Source organism: Budorcas taxicolor, chromosome X (assembly GCF_023091745.1).
Source record: "Budorcas taxicolor isolate Tak-1 chromosome X, Takin1.1, whole genome shotgun sequence".
NCBI lineage: Eukaryota > Metazoa > Chordata > Mammalia > Artiodactyla > Bovidae > Budorcas > Budorcas taxicolor.
The window spans coordinates 22,613,209-22,625,116 of NC_068935.1; the positions used below are offsets into that span (position 1 = coordinate 22,613,209).

An 11,908-nucleotide genomic window follows, 5' to 3' on the forward strand; every position below is an offset into this window, starting at 1 on the left:
TGAAAGTGAAAGAAAAGAGTGAAAAAGCTGGCTTAAAACTAAAAATTTAAATGACTAAGATCATGGTATTTGATCCCATCACTTCATGGCAAATAGATGGGGAAACAGTGGAAACAGTGACAGACTTTATTTTCTTGGGTTCCAAAATCACTGCAGATTGTCACTGCAGTCATGAAATTAAAAGATGCTTGCTCCTTGAAAGAAAAGCTTTGAGAAACCTAGACAGCATATTAAAAAGCAGAGACATTACTTTGCCAACAAAGGTCTGTCAAGTCAAAGCTATGGTTTTTCCAGTAGTCATGTATGGATGTGAGAGTTGCACTATAAAGAAAGTCGAGTGCCAAAGAACTGATGCTTTTGAACTGTGGTGTTTGAGAAGACTCTTGAGAGTCCCTTGGACAAGATCCAACTAGTAAATCTTAAAGGAAATCAGTCCTGAATATTCATTGGAAGGAATGATGCTAAAGCTGAAACTCCATTACTTTTGGCCACCTGATACAAAGAACTAACTCATTGGAAAAGACCCTGCTGCTGTGAAAGACTGAAGGCAGGAGGAGCAGGGGACAACAGAGGATGAGGTGGTTGGATGGCATCACTGACTCGATGGACATGAATTTGAGCAAGCTCCAGAAGTTGGTGATGGACAGGGAGGCCTGGTGTGATGCAGTCCATAGGTTCGCAAAGAGCCAGACATGACTGAACAACTGAGCTGACTGTTGGAAATCTGTATGTATTCTTTAGAGGAGTGAGTGAGTGAGTGAGTGAGTGAATGAAGTTGCTCAGTCATGTCCGACTCTTTGCGACCCCATGGACTGTAGCCTACCAGGCTCCTCTGTCCATGGGATTTTCCAGGCAATAGTACTGGAGTGGATTGCCATTTCCTTCTCCAGGGGATCTTCCCAACCCAGGGATTGAACCTGGGTCTCCTGCATTGTAGACAGACGCTTTACCATCTGAGCCACCAGGGAAGTCCATTCTTTAGAGGAATGTCTGGAATGTCTCTTTAACTCTTCTGCACATCTTTTGATTGGATTATTTGGTTTTGTGCTTCTCTGGTGGCTCAGATGGTAAATAATCTGACTGCAATGTGGGAGACCGAGGTCTGATATCTGGTCAGGAAGATCCCCTGGAGAATGGGATGGCTACATAATCCAGTAATCTTGCCTGGAGAATTCCATGGACAAAGGAACCTGGCTAACTACATTACATGGGATTGCAAAAAGTTGGACACAACTGAGTAACTAACATTTGTTTGTTTTTGTGATATTGAGCTGTATGAGTTGTCTATATATTGTGGAAATAATCCCTTGTTGGATGCATCGTTTGCAAATACCTTCTCCCATTCTCTAAGTCGTCTTCTCATTTTGTTTATGGTTCCCTTTGCTGTGCAAAAGCATTTAAATTTAATTAGATCCCATTTACTTATTTATTTTAATTTATTTTATTGAAATAGTAGTTTTACAATGTTAATTTCTACTGTACAGCAGAGATTATTTATATATATATTATTCATATTTTTCATTATTGTTTATCCCAGTGTTTTTGTTATTGTTGTTGTTGTTTCCATCATTCTAAGAGATGGATCCAAGTAGACATTGCTGTGATTTATGTCAAAGAGTGTTCTGCTTATGTTTTCCTCTGGGAGTTTTATAGTATCTGGTCTTATTGTTAGTTCTTTAATTCATTTTCAGTTTGTTATTGTATATGGTGTTAGAGAATGTTCTAATTTCATTCTTTTACAAGTGGCTGTTTTTTCCAGCTTCACTTATTGAAGAGACTGCCTTTTCCTTGTTGTGTATTCTTACCTCCTTCATTAATGGAATAACTGACCATAAATACATAGGTTTATTTCTGAGCTGTCTATCCTGTTCCACTCATCTATGTGTCTGTTTTTGTGCCAGTACCATACTGTTTTAATCACTGTAGCTTTGTAGTATAGTCTGAAGTCAGGGAGCCTGATTCCTCCAGCTTTGTTTTACTTTCTCAAAATTGCTTTGGCAATTTGGAGTCCTTTTTTCACTACAAAATATTTTTTTTTTGTTCTTGTTCTCTAAAAAATGCATTGGTAAATTGACATAGATTGCATTGAATCTTAAGATTGTCTTAAGTTGTATAATCATTTTTTGACAATATTGAAAAAGAAGTAAAACTGTCACTGTTTGTAAAGGGAATTATACTGTATAGAAGTCTGTTGCATTTCCATACACTAATTATGAAATTTAAGAAAGAGAAATTAAGGGACAATATCATTTACTATCATGTCAAAAAGTATAAAATACCTAGGAATAAACCTACCTAAGGGAGGAAAAGACTTGTACTCCCGAAACTATAAAATACTGGTAGAATAAATTGAAGGAGATACAAACAGATAGAAAGATATACTGTGTTCTTGGATTGGAAGAATAAATAGTGATCAGATAGCATTTTTAGCAGACACATATAAAACATATCTAACATTGGTAAGTCCAAGGTTTTCTATGATAGAATGAAAGGGGACTAACACAGGTATTTGGCTGAATTTGTCACAGGAAGAAAGCTTCAAAGAACAACCTGAAAACTTTAAAGCTGCTAATGATATTGAAATGACAGAATTTCTACCAATACATCCTGTTTACTTACATCTTGTTATCAATTTTGGTGATGGAATTCCAGTTGAGCTATTTCAAATTCTAAATGATACTGTGAAAGTGCTGCACTCAATATGCCAGAAAATTTGGAAAATTCAGCAGTGGCCACAGGACTGGAAAATGTCTGTTTTCATTCCAATCCCAAAGAAGGACAGTGCAAAAGAATACTCAAACTACCACAAGGTTGCATTCATCTCACATACTAGTAAAGTAAATCTCAAAATTCTCCAAGCCAGGCTTCAACAGTACATGAGCTGTGAACATACAGATGTTCCAGCTGGATTTAGAAAAGGCAGAGGAACCAGAAATCAAATTGCTAAATCTGTTGGATCATCAAAAAAGCAAGAGAGTTCCAGAAAAACATCTATTTTTGCTTTAATGACTATGCCAAAGTCTTTGTGTGGACTGCAACAAGCTGTGCAAAATTCTTAAAGAGATGGGAATACCAGACCACCTGACCTGACTCTTGAGAAATCTGTATGCAGGTCAGTAAGCAACAGTTAGAACTGGACATCGAACAACAGACTGGTTCCACATTGGGAAAGGAGTACATCAAGGCTCTATATTGTCACCCTGCTCATTTAACTTATATGCAGAATACATCATTAGAAATACTGGGCTGGATGAAGCAAAAGCTGGAATCAAGATTGCTGGGAGAAATGTCAATTACCTCAGATACACAGATGACACCACCTTTATAGCAGAAAGTGAAGAAGACCTAAAGAGCCTCTTGATGAAAGTGAAAGAGGAGAGTGAAAAAATTGGCTTAAAACTCAATATTCAGAAAGCTAAAATCATGGCATTTGATCCCATCACTTCATGGCAAATAGATGGGGAAACAGTAGAAACTGTGACAGACTTTATTTTGAGGGGCTCCAAAATCACTGCAGATGGTGAGTGCAGCCATGAAATTCAAAGATGCTTGCTCTTTGGAAGAAAAGTTATGACCAACCTAGACAGCATATTGAAAAGCAGAGACATTGCTTTGTCAACAAAGGTCTGTCTAGTCAAAGCTATGGATTTTCCAGTAGTCATGTATGGATGTGAGAGTTGGACTATAAAGAAAGCTGAGTGCCAAAGCATCGATGCTTTTGAACTGTGGTGTTGGAGAAGACTCTTGAGAGACCTTTAGACAGCAAAGAGATCCAACCAGTAAATCCTAAAGGAAATTGGTCCTGAATCTTCTTTGGCAGGACTGATGCTGAAGCTGAAACTCCAATACTTTGGCCACCTAATTCAAAGAACTGACTCATTTGAAAAGACCCTGATGCTGGGAAAGATTGAAGGTGGGAGGAGAAGAGGATGACAAAGAATGAGATTGTTGGATGGCATCACCGACTCAATGGACATGAGTTTGAGTAAACTCCGGGAGCTGGTGATGGGCAGTGAGGCCTGGCATGCTGCAATCCATGGGTTTGCAAGGAGTTGGACACAACTGTGCAACTGAACTATGAAATTCTTTTATTTTTATTTTTAAAAGGCTTCCCTGATAGTTCAATTCGTAAAGAATCTGCATGCAATGCAGGAGACCCTGGTTCAGTTCCTGGGTTGGGAAGATCCTCTTGAGCAGGGATAGGCTACCCACGCCAGTATTCTTGGGCTTCCCTTGTGGCTCAGCTGGTAAAGAATCTGCCTGCAATGCGGGAGACCTGGGTTTGATCCCTGGGTTGGGAAGATAAAATTTTATACAATTTTTTACACTTATGTTCCATTTACAGTTATTATATTGGCTATATCTGCCGTGTTTTACAATATACCCTTGAGCCTATCTTACACATAATATTTTGTACCTCCCAGTACCCCCCATTGCCCCTCCCCCAACTGGTTACAACTAGTTTGTTCTCTTTATCTATGAGTCCACTTCATTTTTTTCTACTATGAAATTCTTAATTCCCCTGGCTATGCCTGCAGGTTAGGAAAATCAACTCTTGATGGTACAATTGCAGAACTGAAAATGCTGAGTATGAAAGATATAAGGACTTCACACGCCATGCATGTTATATAATAACCTGACACTACTGAATTCAGACATGCAAAGTGATGGTAAAGAGCAGAATAAAGTTTTGCAGGATGTAGGAAATGAAAATGAGTGAGGCCTAAGAGCCAACAAGAAAAAACATCCCTTGACACCCTATTCCTTTGCATTGTATCACCTAGGAAATTACTCACTCTCACTGAGAACCACAATTCTGACTTCTACATTTGGTTCCAGAATTTAGGTTCTGCCCTTTCAAAAAAAAATTCAAATGTTCTTAAAGGCAAGAATGAATTTCTGTGGGCTTTACTGATTCCAACTTTTAGGATCTTTAAAACATATGATTCAGTTCAGTCTTTCAGTCATGTCCGATTTTGCAACCCCATGGACTGTAGCACACAAGGCCTCCCTATCCATCACCAACTCCCAGGGTTTACTCAAACTCATGTCCATTGAGTTGGTGATGCCATCCAACCATCTCACCCTCTGCCATCCCCTTTTCCTCCCACCTTCAATCTTTCCCAGCATCAGGGTCTTTTCAAATGAGTCAGTTCTTTGCATCAGGTGGCCAAAGTATTGGAGTTTTAGCTTCAGCATCAGTCCTGCCAAAGAAGAATCAGGACCGATTTCCTTTAGGATTTACTGGTTGGATCTCTTTGCTGTCCAAAGGTCTCTCAAGGGTCTTCTCTAACACCACAGTTCAAAAGCATCAATGCTTTGGCACTCAGCTTTCTTTATAGTCCAACTCTCACATCCATACATGAGTGGACTACTTGAAAAACCATAACTTTGACTAGATGAACCTTTATGGGCAAAGCAATGTCTTGTTTAATAAGCTGTCTAGGTTGGTCATAACTTTTCTTCCAAGGGGCAAGGGTCTTTTAATTTGACAAGATTACAGAGAAGTTTTCTCAGCATTACTGTATCATCTGCCAGTTGTGATAAGATTGCCATTAGAAATGGAAATTACATCCAAAAGTGATTAGACTTCTGGGTGATGCAAGTATCTAAGAGGTTAATCACACTATAGAAGCATAAGTGGTATCATTTTTCCTTTTTCTAATTGTTTAAATTGAATTTTATACCAATGTTAAAATTAATTGGGTGTTAGCTTGAGATGGCTAAACGTCCTTTGGAGAATTTGTTGTAATGGTTTTACTAAATACTGCTTCAAACTCCACTGAATTGTTGCTGAAAAGCGTGATGCTGGTAGCTGTCCAATAATCTATGGTTGCTCTTTCTTGCCTGCTTTTACTCTCCCTCTGAAGCAGGTTAGCATTGAAGGTGGTATGGAAAAACCTGCATGTGTGTTAGACTCTTTGTTTCTTTGCCTTTTCTTTTCATGGAGAAAATGAGTACCTCAGCCATTCAAACCATTTATATAGTTCTTACTGAGCCACAGTATGGACTTATTTTTAAACTTAATTGAAGCAAACTGCAAAGTGTCCCACATTATTGCACCTACATCCTTTGTACTTCTAAAATAAAATCTCTATAATTGAATATATAAATAAGTAGGTAAGTAAGACAAATGAGGAAAAGTGTTTACCGTCTGTTCCTGCTTTTGGATGTGGTTATATGATGACATGATGTGGGATGATACGATAGCCAAGTGACGATGAGAGAAAAAAACTGAGGACAAAAGTCTTTCTTGTGAGTATGATCATGTGAAAGGACACAAAGGGCTTAGATCCTTGTGGATATCATTGAACCACTGTACCAACTGTGGAGGAGCCTATTTCAAATTTCTTGTAACGTGAGGGAAAAAAGCCACAAACAAATGAAAAATCAACACCTATTAGTTGAATTGAAACAACTATTTTTATTTATTTATTTATTTTAAATATCCATTTATTTATTTTAATTGGAGGCTAATTACTTTACAATATTGTATTGGTTTTGCCATACATAAACATGAATCTGCCACAGGTATACACGTGTTCCCCATCCTGAGCCCCCCTCCCTCCTCCCTCCCCATACCATCCCTCTGGGTCTTCTCAGTACACCAGCCCCAAGCATCCAGTATCACACATTGAACCTAGACTGGCGATTCGTTTCATATATGATATTACACATGTTTCAATACCAGTCTCCCAAATCATCCCACCTTCTCCCTCTCCCACAGAGTCCAAAAGACTGTTCTCTACATTTGTGTCTCTTTTGCTGTCTTGCATACAGAGTTATCATTACCATCTTTCTGAATTCCACATATATGCGTTATACAGTACACTGTATTGGTGTTTTTCTTTCTGGCTTACTTCACTCTATATAATAGGCTCCAGTTTCATCCACCTCTTTAGAACTGATCCAAATGTATTCTTTTTAATGGTTGAGTAATATTCCATTGTGTATATGTACTACAGCTTTCTTATCCATTCATCTGCTGATGGACATCTAGGTTGATTCCATTATTATAAACAGTGCTGCGATGAAACAACTATTTTTAAACCATGTATTCTTTTACTTGTCACCAAAAATGTCTTAATGTTTCAGCAAGTAACCTTTTTCTTATGTCTGGGTATATATAATATTCCTTCACCTCAGGTTATACAATAAAGGATATCTTTTTGTGTCTGTGTGCTTTGTTATTATTATTTGCCATTATAAACTTTTCTTGTGACAGTGAAGCCTTTTGCTTTGTAGACTCAGGACTTTTGTTATTTCTAGATTTCCTTCTTCTAAACTTGTGAATGGGCTTCCCTTGTAGCTCAGTCAGTAAAGAATTTGCTTGCAGTGCAGGAGACCTGGGTTCGATCCCTGAGTTGGGAAGATCCCCTGGAGACTGAAATGGCAACTCACTCCAGTATCCTTGCCTGGAAAATCTCATGGACAGAGGAACCTGGCGGACTGCAGTCCATGGGGTCGCAAAGAGTCGGGCATGACTGAGCGACTAACATACACTATACTTGTGAATATTTTTGTTGCTGTATCTGTTTTCATTCATTTCATTAAACATATCAGTTATCTAGATTTTTGAATCCCCATTTTATGAGTATCTGTTTTTTTCTTAATGAGTTTTCTTGTTTGTCCCTTGATACATTATTTGTTATGTACTTGTTCCTATCTTCCATTGCAGTAGCTTAGTTTTTACTGATAAAAAAAATAGGCAATTTGCTACTTTAATTACATTTCACCATTACAATAATATTTTCCCAATTTCTTTCCTAGCCAACATGATACTCTCAGTTGTCCATTCAGTTTGAGAAATGGAGTTTTTTTCATGTTTTCCTCTGCTTATATCCCAACAAATTATACTGGCCTTTCTGTAGTTGATTCTTAATATATTCTTTTAATTTCACTCCAAATGTTTTATATCTGGATGACACTCCTCAGAGTTGTGATATATGATTGAGATATTGTCTTAATTACAAAGATACTTTAATCTTTTTTTTTTTTAACACATTTGAAGTCCCCTTTTGGGAAGGAGAGATCTGATGAACCTGAATTTTTACCAGTTTTGCCCCCCCCCGCCTTGGAATGTAGCCTACTCTCTATTTTGGTTACTTTATGGTCATAATTAGCCTTTTGTCCATAAACAAAGTGAAGTTTTCTTGGCTACGACCTTAGAATCTTTGAATTTTACTTTCACATACCATCCTTAGTTTAGTTTACACTAAATAGTTCTAAGAAGAAAAAAATCTTAAAGTGTAAAATAGAATATTATTTAGTCTCAATATATTTTTCTTATGATACTTTACCAATTTTTACCCGGCTTTGAAATTAACATTTTTACAGTTTCACATAAAAGTAGAAGCTGGTATTCTTGTCCATGGATACTTTCTCTGTCTTTGTTTACACCATTTAATGGTTTATGGGGTAATTTTTAGTAAACCAATGTAATTGAAAATCACAACCAAAACAAATATGTTTTTCGCTTCACACAGTCACCTTGTAAGATCACACACATTATTGACATTGCTGCAAATCTGGGTGGATTTCAATTTTGGGAGCTGCTGTCAGACTCAGTTGATGTAGCATATAAGGAAATAACTCATTATCTTACAATTATACTTCAGATCTTAAATAGTAATATGAAATCTGTTTTCTAAGCTCTTTTTCTAGACATTTTTGAATATAATTTACACCTTTATGTTTTATGTTCTTTCTTGTGCTAGCAGTTTCTCCTCTGCCATCTAAGGCAGTGTTTTTAAAACGAGTTCTTAAATCGTAAGAACAAATAATGCCATGTACTACCCTATGGAAATTAATGTAAATCACAAATATAAATTTTTAATGTTAAAATTTTTATTTCCACATTAGTGATGTCTTACATAGAATAATAAGTATATTCCTTGAACAGAGAGCAGTGTGCTTTTTAGTTCCAGCTGAAAAATACCAAAGAGTGTTTGCATCAAGGGAGATATTTTGACATTAACATCATATAGTGTAGATTTTTATGTTCCATTTGAATTATACTTGGAGATCCAAGCCAACAAGCAAAAAATACTGAGGTTTTCTCTGTGGTTACTTCAACTTTCTTTCATTCCTTCCTTTCTCCCTCCATTCCTTCCTTCTTCCCTCCCTTTTCTCAATCTCTCCCTCCCTCCTTCCCTATAAAGAGAAGAGAAATAATTCTCTCCCTCCCTCTCTTTCTTTCCTTCCTTGTCACTTCCTTTTATGATATCAGTATATTCATTGTAAATAGTTCTTGAAAATAACATGTGGTTATAAATTAATCTTCTGTTTAGAAAATGTGAAGAAAATAAAAATGATGTATACTTTTGGATTGTAAGAGCAATAGGGCATCATAGAAAATGTGTGTATGTACTGTGATTAAGAATAGAAAATGACAGTTAAGGTGAGTGCAATAACCCAGGTAGGCTCAATTTCAAAGCTAGTTTTGAAAAGGTAGGTAAACAAGTAAACTGGGAACGATTTGCTGACAAAACCAGAAGACTAATTTCTGAAAGTGACAATTATCAGTTTAAATTAAAATATTCAATCAAATGTGGTTAAATTGTGCTTGAGCTTGGCTGGCAGTGAAGTCCTAGAGAATCAGATCTGAGTGAAAGTCACAGAAACAAGAGTCTTCAGAAAGTGGTGATTGATAATTTAAGATTTATTGTAACAAGATCTGTCTGTATGTGGTAAATTCAATTTTGAGCAAAAACCTTGCAAATGGAGTAAATATAGAGAAAGGCAATTGGCAATATGTAGAAAGTATATTAAGGCATCAAGGCATCAAACATGCTCCAGAATCTAGTATTTAGAATACAAACAAAACTTCAGTTCCAAAAAATAATCAGAAACCAAGACTTGGTTTGTTCAGTAGCACAAATTGGATACATATGTTTTAAAAGAGATGTTTAGGGATATTGGATATTCAACTCACAGTAGCAGGAATAATTCAAGATATCATTCAGTGATAGACATGTCTCTATGTACAGTTTGCCTTGGTCAGGGTTGACTCCTGATCCTGTAATGTGAAGATATAAGTGCATAGAAATGAGCAATACTAAGAGAGGATTATGAGATATGTGAGTTCCTGGGTTCTTAATCTCTCTGCTTTTTTACCCTGTATATCTTAGAATTTTATCATAGTTATTAGTAGGTGGGTATTTACTTGATATACTAACTTCACACAGAGCATTACATGATGAGTTTTAATTAAATATTCTATTTTGTACAATACATCTTTACAAGGCTGCCTAGAGGCCAAATTGTAGAGACAGCAAAGTTTTTATTGAGAGCTTTTTCATCCTGAGATGACCTCCCTGTCTCTGGATGCTTGGGGATTCTCAAGGCAGATCACCACTTGGTAATGGAGGCAAATTGAATATTTGAGTCAACTGATTACTGAATTCTGTTCTCAAAGTTTATCTCAAGCAAAATTGCAAAGTATGTCAATTTGGTCCTCTGTTCATTCCATCTCTTCATCCTGTCAGTTTGTATTCACAAATAGACCCCTGCTGACCCTTTTTTCTTCTTCTACTTCCCTTACATTTCACTAGACTAAGATATCACTTTAGAGCTCTCACCACATTTTTTCATTCAATCCATTGTCATCAATTTCTCAGGACACTTGCTTCCTGCATAATGACATCAAATAGATAAATAAATCCCTACAGTATGGTTACTAATATATTTATCTTCTAGTGTAAGTAAATAGCTAATCCAGTCAAAATATTCTTAAAAAGAAATTTCTGAGCTTTCAATAGCATAGCTTATAGGCAGCTACACATCTTACATGATTGGTCCTTAGAGGGTACTCAAATAGAACTCAAAAATATCAAGAAAATGAATCAGCTAGTGTTTTGAATATAAATATAAAAAGAGATGGAAAACTAGTGAATAGTTTATTGCAGGTCTATAAAAAATAGCATCAGCTTCTCAATTCAAGAAAAAAGATTTTTTTTTCATTTTGGTGTTTATGAAAAATGAATGACTTTTATACATGCTGATATATTTTTGTAGGCTAGCTTCTTCCATCCACTGATGTCTAATTGGATTACTGTCAATAATGCTGTTACCATTGGCTCTTGTGTTATTATGCTCTCTTATTACTAACAAAACCAAAATAAAAATATTCATAACAATAGCCTATATTAGTATAATGCTTTAAAATTTGTCAATAACTATTTTCATGTATAACTTCATTTTCTTTTCAAAACATCTCTGCCAGTTAGGGGGAGTGGGTATCTTCCTTACTTTATAGATTAAGACATTGAAGCACAGAAGCTGAGAGTTGTGTCTAGTCACACAGGTAACCAGTGGCAAAGCTGGACTGAGTGATTTTTATATTTCCTTTTTATATCTTGTTGTTTCTACTAGAAACAAGTAATACTAGAAGGGAAATTGTGAAGTAGAACTATTAATTTTCATTTTTTCCATTTAAAATACTAGCAGTCATAATAATATCAATAATAAGTATTTTTAAACTGTTTGCATGTATACAAAAGTGAGGATATATTAAACACTTGCTTTTTATCCAACAGGTCTGCAGGTTCATGAAGGCTAATGTTCTGGTTAACTGGTAACCAGAAAGAATTAATCAGTTCTTCCTTAACTTTCACAGTCATTAGGGATGTGAATAATAGACAATTACACAATAATAGGATAACTGGATTTTTCTTTATATTAGTTCTAATTATCACAACAAAGGTTCTAACCTATATTTTTAATATACTTAAAATAGTTAATATTATTGAGCTGTTATATTATGGAGTATTTTACTTTAAAAATACTTAAGCATATGCAGTGATATAAATGTGTAAAAATTATGACGACTTCATTGTTGTTTACTCTCTAAGTCGTGTCTGACTCTTTGTGACCCTGTGAACTGAAGCACACCAGGCTTCTCTGTCCT

The 11,908-nt window shown here is 36.0% G+C and overlaps 1 non-coding gene across 1 annotated transcript; it reads right to left on the minus strand.

Annotated features, from left to right (window-relative positions):
- Positions 1-896: 896 nt before the first annotated feature.
- Positions 897-968, minus strand: TRNAC-ACA (transfer RNA cysteine (anticodon ACA)). The gene has a single exon. It is a non-coding gene; the product is annotated as a tRNA-Cys (tRNA).
- Positions 969-11,908: the final 10,940 nt, after the last annotated feature.